The sequence below is a fragment of the Triticum urartu genome, chromosome 3A, assembly GCF_056163025.1.
Source record: "Triticum urartu cultivar PI428250 chromosome 3A, HENAU_Tu73, whole genome shotgun sequence".
NCBI lineage: Eukaryota > Viridiplantae > Streptophyta > Magnoliopsida > Poales > Poaceae > Triticum > Triticum urartu.
This window is the reverse complement of record NC_141875.1, coordinates 274922921-274939107: the sequence shown is the minus strand read 5'-3', so window position 1 is coordinate 274939107 and position 16187 is coordinate 274922921.

The following is a 16187-nucleotide window of genomic DNA, read 5'->3' as shown; positions in this document are numbered from 1 at the left end:
TGGAGCGCCAGGAGGCCATGGTTGGAGTGGTGCCGACAGAAGTAAGGAACGAAGGAGAATGAGTGTAGGTCTTTGGCTATGGCTGGGAGCTGGGGCTCAAGTTAATATAGCGGGCGAATGGCAATGAGCCATGGCAGACGGATGGACGGCATGGAGTAGGTTCATCGGGCGTGAATGCGGACGCTACTTCAGTGACTTAACTGCAGGTGCGTTGGGTCACTGACATGTGGACCCAACAAGCATCTGGCCCGCATGTCAGTGACACACCAACTGCACCTGCAGTTAAGTCCGGTGAATGCGGCATTGATGTTCTGGAGAGCCGGTGACCGTTTCAGGGCGCTGGCGTGGTGGTAAAATGTGAACTCATGGATGACGAGCCTTTGAAGTGTATGCAGCATGCATTGACAACCAGGTGTCCATGCAACTGGTCTTGTCGCTAGCTAGCCTTCGACGACCACCATTAGACACCACACAACCATGCATAACTTACGAATAATGGACGAATCGATCAGACACACACTCATGTGCAGTGGCACTATGATCGGTCGCTCACGATAGTACATGCTTCGTACCATAGTACCCTCTCTAGCTAGGTTGTTCTATATATTGTCGTTGTGATGGACGATATACATGAGCAAGGCGCCGAGTCCCGTGTATGACCGTTGGTGTTGAGCCAGGTGAATACATGCTCGACGTTCGCGGAGGCCTCCATCAAATGTCTAAACAGTAATGTCAGGCACCACCGGGGCGCGCAGATGGCGGGCTCGCCATTTGCATTGCACCATCAGCAGGACTTTGATTGAGAGGGCGACATGCATGCATTAGCATGGTTTGACAGCGTGAGCGTGAGTGTCTGCACGCATACATGCTACTTGCCTCTATGGACGGTGTGCGATAATGTGTGCATCACGTATAATATAATGATCAAGGTGAGCTATCAACACAAGTTCGATGAGCGCCAATGCATTTTACTCGGTAATAAATGACCAGGATTGAAGGGGAATCCAAATTTCCTTCGTCTTCTGTCCTTGAGCTCTTGACAAACCAATGCACTATACGGTTTTCCAGCCACTCCACCCCAGAGCTCTCACCAAGTGTCATTCATGCCACCGCGCCGCACACTAACCGGTAAGGAAGCGATGGCATCCCGCCACGCCGAGTTCCTCGCCACCCACGACCGCACACAAAATGGTAGGGAAGCGGTGGCATCCCACCATGCCGATTTCATCGCCGCTCCCCACCACACACCTACATGGGCGGAATTTGAAGCTGCCAAGGTCGAATGGGTGGTAGAGTAAGAGGCGGCCAAAGCCGCACAGAGGGAGAAGAGAAGTCAGAAAGCACTCAAGAAAAGAGAGGCCCACCGCCACAAGAAAGAAGAGGACGCATGCGCTGTTGCGGAGAGGTCGGCGGAGATCCAAGCACGGTGGGGTGTCGCCGACAAAGCCAGGGAGGAGAATGACGACGTCTAGCCAGCATGTGAGAAGTAGTAGTACTAGTAGTTAGTTAGTGTGTGTGTGTGTGTGTGTCTGTGTCTGTGTCTGAGTACGAGCATGTACCAGTACTACTATTTACTACTATAGTTCTTAGAGCAAATTACCAGTACATTAGCCTAGACTCAATGGAAAAATTCCTATCCTATGCATCAAATGGCATCTCTTTCTCTATAGGAATTGAGATGCATGTCATCTCACTTCCTATGATTTTCATATTCCTATAAAATTCCTATCCTATGAACGAAAGGAGGCCTCTGCTGGAGTAACTATTGTAGCTAGCAGTACTTCTAGTACAGTAGTTTTCTTCAAGAAGCAGAATTCAATGAAGTCATGATGGTTCCTTTGTACGAGCAACTTCACAATGGGAAAGGTTGGGCCTGTGATTTGACGGCTCATTAGTCATTATTACTATGGCGCGACGACCGGGGTGACTCTCCCTTGGAGTTCTCCGTGCATGACAAGTGGACCAGGATGGTCGACGTCCCACATGTTGGTGAACAGAAGTATTCTTTCCGATATTGAGGAGCACGTAAACTGCGTGGTATAGTATCATTGCTGATTTTTATATATATTTTTCTAATGAATGCTAGCATTTCAACTCTTACGATGAAGGAGTGCCAAAGACGGCACGTGCTGGATGTCCCACACGTCAACGAAAGGAGTGGGACATGAACAGCATGGTAGAGCGTCTCCACTTCTTCCACTTCTGGGTCTGAGACCACACGTAGTAGTACTAGTGGTATGAACGATACAAAGTGCGACCCGGAGAGAAAGACACGTCTAGTTGGACAGTCTCGGGGCATACACGTAAACAAATATAAAACCTAATATGTGCCTCCAATTAATATAGTAGTAGTAGAGTACTTAGGCACGTACTCCATAACATCATCGTGCATTGCACCTACAACATTTAGTGGAACGTAGTAAGAGACAAATGCCTATATGCCACACATGTTCATACTATTTGTGCCTTTCTACTTCACTTACTACGCTACATTACTCAGGTTCGTACGTCCACTCTTGGGTACATGTCAGTCTCGTAGTTCCGGTCCCACGTGTTCTTCATAGATGGAACGATCCATATCATCGCATTAGTGTGGCTCCCCACGATGGAGACTCATCCAAACTATGGCCAGCCTCGACGCGGAGTAGTCACGTGCACCGGGAAGCGGCGTTCTCTCGGCTGTCATGCTGCTTCAAAGCAAGCGCCAGTGAGAGGTCGCCTCCGCTCTGGCCGGGCATTAATGCGGCACTGACGCTCCTGGGCGACGCTGAGCGTTTCATGCGGGAAGCGCATGCTGGCAAGGGAGTATTGGTTTTGAACCGTTTCAGGTGTAGTAATGGTAGTTTGCAAAACTACTCAATTATTGCACTCAGTTTCCTAAGAAATTGTGGTAAAAACGTTACTCCACAGCCTGCTTCCCTTCTCCTTCCTCTTCCACTGCCCGCGCACGTCCGCGGGAAGCGACCGGTCAACCCTTATATAGGAGTGCTAGCACAAAAAGATGCATGCAAGACCACTAAAATTTCCAGATTAAAGCGCCATGTCGTTACCTTCGGCCGGGCCATGGCTACCGGGCGACGGCGACCAGAGAAGAGGCGGCGGGAGGGGAATGAATGCAGCTACTATTTGGGTTCGCCATCTGGCTTAAATAAATGTGCACCATCACGTGTACCCGCGGGTGCACAAATTGTAGCATACGTGTCTGCTTAAGTGGGCGTCACGTAACTGGTGTGTGTGAGATTCTGAGAGACAGAGTGCGTGTGTGCGACTCTACTCTTCGGACATGTACTCAACCTTTTGCATCAGGATATACACTTTAGCTAGTGATTTACGTGGCCATGTTAACGTGGTTGTGTAAAAAAATGTCACTTCCTACTCGTGATTTGTGTTATATAATTACAAGCAAGATGCTCGTGCATTGCACGGAACATCAGTATGCATTTTTTTTACAAAACACCTATTGTGGTTAACCCATGCAGGAGTAATCCCATGTGTAAAAACTAATGATATCTCGAGAATTTTATCAGAAAACCGGTATCTCGAGAATTTCATCGAAAAAATGAAAGATGAGAGATAAGGTGAGGAGGATTGGAGCGTGGTGGTGACTGGTGGTCGGACTGGGCGGAGGCATGGGGATGGATGGCGCCGGCAGGCGGCAGCGGCCACCATGCTAGATTGTTCGAGACTTTTTTAATTTCTCAGCAATGAGGTTGTGGGAGATAAGGATGTGGAGATAGGTGCGGGTATCCTTTGTAAAATTATCATAATTTGATTTCTATCTGTCAGATATAGATCGGACAGTCTATATTACAAGATGGCGGGCACACCATCATCACCAACTCGGTTTTTTATAAGAGTAGAGATGATAAGTTTGCTAACTACTAAAGTAAAGTGGAATTTGTCCATGTTATACAAGTAAATTAAGGTGATTGTTTATCATACGGGTAAGGTTGGACGAAGGGTGGTAGGAACAAATGCTCCTCCTAGAGCATGTGTGTGTGTGAGATGGAGTCTTAGTGTGTGTGTGTGTGTCTGGGGGGTGGGTGTGTGCATGTGTGTGTGTGAGATGGAGTCTTAGTGTGTGTGGGGGGTGGGGGTGCATGCGTGTGTGGGGGTGGGGGTGCGTGTGTGTGTGTGTGTGACGCGGGGTCCTCGGTGGCGGATGTAATTTAAGTGTGTGTGGCTTCATCATAGAGAGGTGATGTGTATGGCAGAGGCCACCAACGATGGGGTGCGAGAGAGAAAAGGCCCGTAGAGAGGGAAGATAAGGTGTGTGCACGTGAGAGGAGTCGGCATCGAGAGAACGTGTTTGTTTGAGAGACACCCAGGAAGACTACTATATATCGATGGTGCATGTAGGCGGGAATTAAACAAAGGGATGGTATTATTAGTTTCGGGGATATAGGGGAAGAGTGAGAGGGGGTAGAGCTAGAAGGAGATTGTTAAGTGTGAGTGTGTGTTTTACCCATCCAGACGGAAGTTATGCGCACACAAGAAGAGAACGATTCGATGTGGCGTTAGGGTTCAGGGTAATTAACTATGCATGGAGACATAGAGACCTTGAACGTGCATGTGCGAGAGGTATACATGTATATGTGGATATGTGTGTGTGCGTGATGTCTACTAGACAACCTTCTTCTTGTAGACGTTGTTGGGCCTCAAAGTGCAGAGGTTTGTAGGACAGTAGCAAATTTCCCTCAAGTGGATGACCTAAGGTTTATCAATCCGTAGGAGGCGTAGGATGAAGATGGTCTCTCTCAAGCAACCATGCAACCAAATAACAAAGAGTCTCTTGTGTCCCCAACACACCCAATACAATGGTAAATTGTATAGGTGCACTAGTTCGGCGAAGAGATGGTGATACAAGTGCAATATGGATAGTAGATATAGGTTTTTGTAATCTGAAAATATAAAAATAGCAAGGTAACTAATGATAAAAGTGAGCGCAAACGGTATTGCAATGCTAGGAAACAAGGCCTAGGGTTCATACTTTCACTAGTGCAAGTCCTCTCAACAATAATAACATAATTGGATCATATAACTATCCCTCAACATGCAACAAAGAGTCACTCCAAAGTCACTAATAGCGTAGAACAAACGAAGATATTATGGTAGGGTACAAAACCACCTCAAAGTTATCCTTTCTGATCGATCTATTCAAGAGTCCGTAGTAAAATAACACGAAGCTATTCTTTCCGTTCAATCTATCATAGAGTTCGTACTAGAATAACACCTTAAGACACAAATCAACCAAAACCCTAATGTCACCTAGATACTCCATTGTCACCTCAAGTATCCATGGGTATGATTATACGATATGCATCACACAATCTCAGATTCATCTATTCAAACCAACACAAAGTACTTCAAAGAGTGCCCCGAAGTTTCTACCGGAGAGTCAAGACGAAACATGTGCCAACCCCTATGCATAGATTCCCAAGGTCACGGAACCCGCAATTTGATCACCAAAACATACATCAAGTGGATCAATAGAATACTCCATTGTCACCACGGGTATCCCATGCAAGACATACATCAAGTGTTCTCAAATCCTGAAAGACTCAATCCGATAAGATAACTTCAAAGGGAAAACTCAATCCATTACAAGAGAGTAGACGGGGGAGAAACATCATAAGATCCAACTATAATAGCAAAGCTCGTGATACATCAAGATCGTACCACCTCAAGAACACGAGAGAGAGAGAGAGAGAGAGATCAAACACATAGTACATACCGTGGTTTTCGGTGGCTACGGAGGCTTCTGGCGGCGGAACTCCCGATCTATTGTGCTCCCCGAAGTTTTTAGGGTATATGGGTATATATGGGAGGAAGAAGTATGTCGGTGGACCTCCGGGCTATCCACGAGGCAGGGGGCGCGCCCTGGGGGGTGGGTGTGCCCCCCACCCTCGTGGGCAGCCCGGGACTCTCCTGGTCCAACTCTGATACTCCGTGGGCTTCTTCTGGTCCAAAAATAAGTTCCGTGAAGTTTCAGGTCAATTGGACTCCGTTTGATTTTCCTTTTCTGTGATACTCTAAAACAAGGAAAAACACAGAAACTGGCACTGGGCTCTAGGTTAATAGGTTAGTCCAAAAAATCATATAAAATAGCATATAAATGCATATAAAACATCCAAGGTTTATAATATAATAGCATGGAACAATCAAAAATTATAGATATGTTGGAGACGTATCAGCATCCCCAAGCTTAATTCCTGCTCGTCCTCGAGTAGGTAAATTATAAAAACAGAATTTTTGATGTGGAATGCTACCTATGTAGTTCTCTTTATTGTGGCAAGAATATTCAGATCCATAACATTCAAGACAGAAGTTTAATATTGACATAAAAATAATAATAATACTTCAAGCATACTAACAAAGCAATCATGTCTTCTCAAAATAACATGGCCAAAGAAAGCTATCCCTACAAAATCATATAGTCTGGCTATGCTCCATCTTCACCACACAACATATTTAAATCATGCACAACCCCGATGACAGGCCAAGCAATTGTTTCATACTTTTGATGTTCTCAAACCTTTTCAATCTTCACACAATATATGAGCGTGAGCCATGGACATAGCACTATAGGTGGAATAGAATGGTGGTTGTGGAGAAGACAAAAAGGAGAAGATAGTCTCACATCAACAAGGCGTATCAATGGGCTATGGAGATTCCCATTAATAGATATCAATGTGAGTGAGTAGGGATTGCCATGCAACGGATGCACTAGAGCTATAAATGTATGAAAGCTCAAAAAAAGAAACTAAGTGGGTGTGCATCCAACTTGCTTGCTCACGAAGACCTAGGGCACTTGAGGAGGCCCATTGTTTCAATATACAAGCCAAGTTCTATAATGAAAATTTCCCACTAGTATATGAAAGTGACAAAACAAGAGACTCTCTATCATGAAGATCATGGTGCTACTTTGAAGCACAAGTGTGGAAAAAAGGATAGTAGCATTGTCCCTTTTTTATTTTTATTTTATTTTTTTATTTGGCCTTTCCCCTTTTTTGCCTTTCTTTTTTTTTGCCTTTCTTTTTTGGGGGGATAATGCTCCATTAATGATGATCATCACACTTCTATTTATTTACAACTCAACGATTACAACTCGATACTAGAACAAAGTATGACTCTATATGAATGCCTCCGGCGGTGTACCGGGATGTGCAATGAATCAAGAGTGACATGTAGGGAAGAATTATGAACGGTGGCTTTGCCACAAATAAGATGTCAACTACATGATCATGCAAAGCAATATGACAATGATGGAGCGTGTCATAATAAATGAAATGGTGGAAAGTTGCATGGCAATATATCTCATAATGGCTATGGAAATGCCATAATAGGTAGGTATGGTGGCTGTTTTGAGGAAGGTATATGGTGGGTATATGATACCGGCGAAAAGTGCGCGGTATTAGAGAGGCTAGCAATGGTGGAAGGGTAAGAGTGCGTATAATCCATGGACTCAACATTAGTCATAAAGATCTCACATACTTATTGCAAAAATCTATTAGTTATCGAAGCAAAGTACTATGCGCATGCTCCTAGGGGGATACATTGGTAGGAAAAGACCATCGCCCGTCCTCGACCGCCACTCATAAGGAGGACAATCAATAAATACATCATGCTCCGACTTCTTAACATAACGGTTCACCATACGTGCATGCTACGGGAATCACAAACTTTAACACAAGCATTTCTCAAATTCACAACTACTAAACAAGCATGACTCTAATATCACCATCTTCATATCTCAAAACAATTATCAAGTATCAAACTTCTCTTAGTATTCAATGCACTTTATATGAAAGTTTTTATTATATCCCTCTTAGATGCCCATCATATTAGGACTAAATTCATAACCAAAGAAAATTACCATGTTGTTAGAGACTATCAAAATGATATAAGTGAATCATGAGAGTTCATCTATTTCTTCAAGATAAAACCACCGCCGTGCTCTAAAAAGATATAAGTGAAGCAGTAGAGCAAATGACAAACTACTCCGAAAGATATAAGTGAAGATCATTGAGTAGTCGAATAATTATGCAACTATGTGAAGAATCTATAACATTTAATAATTTCAGATCTTGGTATTTTATTCAAACAGAAAGCAAAACAAAAGAAAATAAAATGACGCTCCAAGCAAAACACATATCATGTGGTAAATAAAAATATAGCTCCAAGTAAAGTTACCGACAGACGAAGACGAAAGAGGGGATGCCTTCCGGGGCATCCCCAAGCTTAGGCTTTTGGTTGTCCTTGAATATTACCTTGGGGTGCCTTGGTAATCCCCAAGCTTATGCTCTTTCCACTCCTTATTCCATAGTCCATCGAATCTTTACCCAAAACTTGAAAACTTCACAACACAAAACTTAACAAAAAACTCGTAAGCTCCGTTAGTATAAGAAAATAAATCATCACTTAGGTACTGTTGTGAACTCATTCTAAATTCATATTGGTGTAATATATACTGTATTACAACTTATCTATGGTTCATACCCTCCGATACTACTCATAGATTCATCAAAATAAGCAAACAACACATCGAAAGTAGAATCTGTCAAAAACAGAACATTCTGTAGTAATATGGATCAAACGTATACTTATGGAACTCATAAAATTCTCAAATAAATTGCTGGGAGTGAGGAATTTATCTATTAATAATCTGAAAAAAATAATTAACTAAATAGCACTCTCCAATAAAAAATGGCAGCAATTCTCGTGAGCGCTAAAGTTTCTTTTTTTACAGCAAGATCAACAAGACTTTCCCCAAGTTTTCCCAACGGTTCTACTTGGCACAAACACTAATTAAAACATAAAAACTCAATCATAAAAGAGGCTAGATAAATTATTTATTACTAAACATGAGAAAAAATCAAGGAACAAAAATAAAATTGGGTTTCCTCCCAACAAGCGCTATCGTTTAACGCCCCTAGCTAGGCATGATGATTTCAATGATGCTCACATAAAAGATAAGAATTGAAACATAAAGAGAGCATCATGAAGAATATAACTAGAACATTTAAGCCTAACACACTTCCTATGCATAGGGATTTTGTGAGCAAACAATTTATGGGAACAAGAATCAACTTGCATACGAAGGTAAAACAAGCATAACTCCAAAAATTTAAGCACATAGAGGGGGAAACTTGATATTATTGCAATTCCTACAAGCATATGTTCCTCCCTCATAATAATTTTCAGTATCATAATGAATGAATTCAAAAATATAACCAGCACCTAAAGCATTCTTTTCATTATCTACAAGCATAGAAATTTTATTACTCTCCACACAAGCAAAATTCTTCTCATGAATAATAGTGGGAGCAAACTCAACAAAATAATTATCATGTGAGGCATAATCCAATTGAAAACTAAAATCATGATGACAAGTTTCATGGATATCATTATTCTTTATAGAATACAAGTCATCACAATAATCATCATAGATAGCAACTTTGTTCTCATAATCAATTGGAACCTCTTCCGAAATAGTGGATTCATCACAAAATAAAGTCATGGCCTCTCCAAATCCACTTTCATCAATATAATCATCATAAATAGGAGTCATGCTTTCAACATAATAAATTTGCTCACCAAAACTTGGGGGACAAAAAATATCATCTTCATCAAACATAGCTTCCCCAAGCTTGTAGCTTTGCATATCATTAGCATCATAGATATTCAAGGAATTCATACTAACAACATTGCAATCATGCTCATCATTCAAAGATTTAGTGCCAAACATTCTAATGCATTCTTCCTCTAGCACTTGAGCACAATTATCAGAATCCTTATTTTCATGATAGATATTAAAAAGATGAAGCATATGAGGTACCCTTAATTCCATTTTTTTGTAATTTTCTTTTATAAACTAAAGTAGTGATAAAACAAGAAACTAAAAGACTCGATTGCAAGACCTAAAGATATACCTTCAAGCGCTAACCTCCCCGGCAACGGCGCTAGAAAAGAGCTTGATGTCTACTACACAACCTTCTTCTTGTAGACGTTGTTGGGCCTCAAAGTGCAGAGGTTTGTAGGACAGTAGCAAATTTCCCTCAAGTGGATGACCTAAGGTTTATCGATCCGTAGGAGGCGTAGGATGAAGATGGTCTCTGTCAAGCAACCCTGCAACCAAATAACAAAGAGTCTCTTGTGTCCCCAACACACCCAATACAATGGTAAATTGTATAGGTGCACTAGTTCGGCGAAGAGATGGCGATACAAGTGCAATATGGATAGTAGATATAGGTTTTTGTAATCGGAAAATATAAAACAGCAAGGTAACTAATGATAAAAGTGAGCACAAATGGTATTGCAATGCTAGGAAACAAGGCCTACGGTTCATACTTTCACTAGTGCAAGTCCTCTCAACAATAATAACATAATTGGATCATATAACTATCCCTCAACATGCAACAAAGAGTCACTCCAAAGTCACTAATAGCGGAGAACAAATGAAGAGATTATGGTAGGGTACGAAACCACCTCAAAGTTATCCTTTCTGATCGATCTATTCAAGAGTCCGTAGTAAAATAACACGAAGCTATTCTTTCTGTTCAATCTATCACAGAGTTCGTACTAGAATAACACCTTAAGACACAAATCAACCAAAACCCTAATGTCACCTAGATACTCCGTTGTCACCTCAAGTATCCATGGGTATGATTATACGATATGCATCACACAACCTCAGATTCATCTATTCAAACCAACACAAAGTACTTCAAAGAGTGCCCCAAAGTTTCTACCGAAGAGTCAAGATGAAAATTTGTGCCAACCCCTATGCATAGATTCCCAAGGTCACAGAAACCGCAAGTTGATCACCAAAACATACATCAAGTGGATCAATAGAATACCCCATTGTCACCACGGGTATCCCACGCAAGACATACATCAAGTGTTCTCAAATCCTTAAAGAGTCAATCCGATAAGATAACTTCAAAGGGAAAACTCAATCCATTACAAGAGAGTAGAGGGGGAGAAACATCATAAGATCCAACTATAATAGCAAAGCTCGCGATACATCAAGATCGTACCACCTCAAGAACACGAGAGAGAGAGAGAGAGAGAGAGAGAGAGATCAAACACATAGCTACCGGTACATACCCTCAGCCCCGAGGGAGAACTACTCCCTCCTCGTCATGGAGAGCACCGGGATGATGGAGATGGCCACTAGAGAGGGATTCCCCCTCCGACAGGGTGCCAGAACGGGTCTAGATTGGTTTTCGGTGGCTACGGAGGCTTCTGGCGGCGGAACTCCCGATCTATTATGCTCCCCGAAGTTTTTAGGGTATATGGGTATATATGGGAGGAAGAAGTACGTCGGTGGACCTCCGGGCTGTCCACGAGGCAGGGGGCGCGCCCAGGGGGTGGGCGCGCCCCCCACCCTCGTGGGTAGCCCGGGACTCTCTTGGTCCAACTCCGATACTCCGTGGGCTTCTTCTGGTCCAAAAATAAGTTCCGTGAAGTTTCAGGTCAATTGGACTCCGTTTGATTTTCCTTTTCTGCGATACTCTAAAACAAGGAAAAAACAGAAACTGGCACTGGGCTCTAGGTTAATAGGTTAGTCCCAAAAATCATATAAATAGCATATAAATGCATATAAAACATCCAAGGTTGATAATATAATAGCATGGAACAATCAAAAATTATAGATACGTTGGAGACGTATCAGCATCCCCAAGCTTAATTCATGCTCGTCCTCGAGTAGGTAAATGATAAAAACAAAAAATTTGATGTGGAATGCTACCTAACATATTTATCCATGTAGTTCTCTTTATTGTGGCAAGAATATTCAGATCCATAAGATTCAAGACAAAAGTTTAATATTGACATAAAAATAATAATACTTCAAGCATACTAACAAAGCAATCATGTCTTCTCAAAATAACATGGCCAAAGAAAGCTATCCCTACAAAATCATATAGTCTGGCTATGCTCCATCTTCACCACACAACATATTTAAATCATGCACAACCCCGATGACAAGCCAAGCAACTATTTCATACTTTTGATGTTCTCAAACCTTTTCAATCTTCACGCAATATATGAGCGTGAGCCATGGACATAGCACTATAGGTGGAATAGAATGGTGGTTGTGGAGAAGACAAAAAGGAGAAGATAGTCTCACATCAACTAGGCGTATCAACGGGCTATGAAGATGCCCATTAATAGATATCAATGTGAGTGAGTAGGGATTGCCATGCAATGGATGCACTAGAGCTATAAATGTACGAAAGCTCAACAAAATAAACTAAGTGGGTGTGCATCCAACTTGCTTGCTCATGAAGACCTAGGGCACTTGAGGAGGCCCATTGTTTCAATATACAAGCCAAGTTCTATAATGAAAATTTCCCACTAGTATATGAAAGTGACAAAACAAGAGACTCTCTATCATGAAGATCATGGTGCTACTTTGAAGCACAAGTGTGGAAAAAAGGATAGTAGCATTGTCCCTTTTATTTTTTTATTTTTATTATTTGTCCTTTCCCCTTTTTTTGCCTTTTTTTTATTTGGCCTTTCTTTTTTTTGCCTTTCTTTTTTTTGGGACAATGCTCTATTAATGATGATCATCACACTTCTATTTATTTACAACTAAATGATCACAACTCGATACTAGAACAAAGTATGACTCTATATGAATTCCTCCGGCGGTGTACCGGGATGTGCAATGAATCTAGAGTGACATGTATGGAAGAATTATGAATGGTGGCTTTGCCACAAATACGATGTCAACTACATGATCATGCAAAGCAATATGACAGTGATGGAGCGTGTCATAATAAACGAAATGGTGGAAAGTTGCATGGCAATATATCTCAGAATGGCTATGGAAATGCCATAATAGGTAGGTATGGTGGCTGTTTTGAGGAAGGTATATGGTGGGTATATGATACCGGCGAAAGGTGCGCGGTATTAGAGAGGCTAGCAATGGTGGAAGGGTAAGAGTGCGTATAATCCATGTACTCAACATTAGTCATAAAAAACTCACATACTTATTGCAAAAATCTATTAGTTATCAAAGCAAAGTACTACGCGCATGCTCCTAGGAGGATAGATTGGTAGGAAAAGACCATCGCTTGTCCCCGATCGCCACTCATAAGGAGGACAATCAATAAATACATCATGCTCCGACTTCTTAACATAACGGTTCACCATACGTGCATGCTACGGGAATCACAAACTTTAACACAAGCATTTCTCAAATTCACAACTACTCAACTAGCATGACTCTAATATCACCATCTCCATATCTCAAAACAATTATCAAGTATCAAACTTCTCTAATAGCATGACTCTAAGATCGTACCACCTCAAGAACACGAGAGAGAGAGAGAGATCAAACACATAGCTACTGGTACATACCCTCAGCCCTGAGGGAGAACTACTCCCTCCTCTTCATGGAGAGCACCGGGATGATGAAGATGGCCACCGGAGAGGGATTCCCCCTCCGGCAGGGTGCCGGAACGGGTGTAGATTGGTTTTCGGTGGCTACGGAGGCTTCTGGCGGTGGAACTCCCGATCTATTGTGCTCCCCGATGTTTTTAGGGTATATGGGTATATATGGGAGGAAGAAGTACGTCGGTGGACCTCCGGGCTGTCCACGAGGCAGGGCGCGCGCCTAGGGGGGTGGGTGCGCCCCCACCCTCGTGGGCAGCCCGGGACTCTCCTGGTCCAACTCCGATACTCCGTGGGCTTCTTCTGGTCCAAAAATAAGTTCCGTGAAGTTTCAGGTCAATTGGACTCCGTTTGATTTTCCTTTTCTGATATACTCTAAAACAAGGAAAAAACAAAAACTGGCACTGGGCTCTAGGTTAACAGGTTAGTCCCAAAAATCATATAAAATAGCATATAAATGCATATAAAACATCCAAGGTTGATAATATAATAGCATGGAACAATCAAAAATTATAGATACGTTGGAGACGTATCAGTGCGCGCGCGCATGATCGAGATAAAAGAAAGAAGACATAAGTCATAAGATCAACGACATGGGAGAGGCGGGTCGGTATGACAATATGCATGCATGTGAGAGTGCAGGGAAGAAGGCCCGACAATTGAGCATGTGTTTTGTCTTTAAGAGATAGTGGCGTCGGCTGGAGCATGCATCTATGGCGAGCAGAGGGAGTGAGACACAACGATTGTGCAAAAGAGATCAATTTATAAATGCATGTATGGAGACACATATATAGTGTGGGTCATAGGAAGCAAGAATGCGTGCAAGAAAGAAATGTCGACGGAGAAACTACAAATAGATACAGATATGGAAATGCTAGCTAGAGGGACATCGGCTAGTTTGAGTGTTGGAGATGACCACTGGGTGGTTCAGAGGGTGAAGTTATGTGTGTGTGAGAGAGAAAGATAAAAAGAGGGCACTTGACTGCATGTAGAGAGAAACATACATAGTGTGAGTGATAGGAAGGAAGAGTGAGGGCGAGAAAGAAGGTTGATGGAGAAATAGATAAACAGAAAGATAAAGATGCTAGCTAGTGTGCGTTAGAGATAGGAGTCAAGTGGATCAGAAGGCTGAGTTATGTGTGTGGGTGTGAGAGAGATGGAGAAAGGGTGCATGTGACTCACATACAAACAAATATCGGAGAGAAATGAGATCCTGAGAGACGGAGTTTTGTGTCTGTGAGAGAAAAAGATATTTCACAATGGGAGTGATAGCTAGAGAGACATATGAGGGAACGCAAGATATCTCTATGGAGAGAGAGTGTGTGTGAGCGACATACAAGAGAATGGTGGAGATATATGAGACCCTGGGAAACAGAGTTTGTGTTTGTGTGGGAAAGAAATATTTAAGAGGAAGAGTCATAGCTTCTCATACCTAAGGAGCGAAAGACATCTCTGTGTGAGAGGGTGTGTGTGAGTGGCACACAGGGGAATAGTAGAGAGAAATGACACCCGGGATAAGAAGTTTGTGTTTGTGTGAGAGAAAGAGATTTCACATGGAAAATCATAGTTAGAGACACATAGTAGGGAACGAGATATACTTAGAGAGAGATAGAGTGATGGAGGTCGAGGGAGAGAGTACTGTTAGTGTGTTACGAAGATAAAAGATCATTGTCGACATACAGGTAGCACGAGAGATACTCGAGAGACGATGAACGCGTATAGGTCCAGAGAGATACTCCTATATAAGCATGGGTGATAGCTATATGAGACGAATATCTGGATTAAAGGGGATTCAAATATTTAAACTGGAGATCACGACATCGATAATATCATAACGCAAATTGGTGTATCAAACATGCATATTCATTTGAATTTGGGGACACGTGTAATGTTATATACTTTACCAATATTAGTGATCCATAGATTCTTTAATTAGAGACAATGCATGGTTTATATGCAATTAATGTCTAAATGGGATTACACTATATGTTGCGTGTGTCAAACACATTATACATGTTTGAGAAGTAAAAAATAAAACCCGCATGAAATACACATTAATTGGAGATAGTTAGCGAGGAATGCATACATTGGATTTCAACATAAAGTGGTTTCAAATATTTGAAAATCCAAATTAAGATGGATACAACCTTATGAATCTGAGATCATGCCATTTGTAAACCATATTTATGTATAAAGGGTGTTGTGCTTTTGAAAGTATATATATAAAATGATGTATATATAATTTTATTCCAATCGAAAATGGATCCTGTCCGAACAAAAATAGAATACAAACTGGATTCGAATTGAGTTGGCACGGTAAACGTGCACTCTTGCTCTGCAAAAATTTGAACGAAGCGGGGAAAGTCATAGTAACCGCCCGAAACCAAAATCTGCGAGATGGAAATTACTGCCTATCCCTGCCACGCAAAGCCTATCGACTCAATTTCTATAGGTTTCGATAGGGGTAGGTTTGTAATTTCACTCAAACGTGACATAACTGCCTCTCACCCAGATTCATACATGGTGGGCGCCAAAACACAGTGTCTCCATGGGAGAAAACGACTCCCTTCCCGATTCATACACGATGGGCGCCAAAAACAAACTCCCGTCGGCAAATATTCGGTGTATGCGTGATTACCGTCCTATCCCCAACCAACTAATATTGCTGTGATGCAGGAAATTTTAAACGGGGGCTAAGTTTGTAAATTTCCTTGCATTTGAGACAAGCGCACCCTGAAGACATGGTTCCCCTTCATCTCTCCCTCCATTTCCCCATTTGTACACCG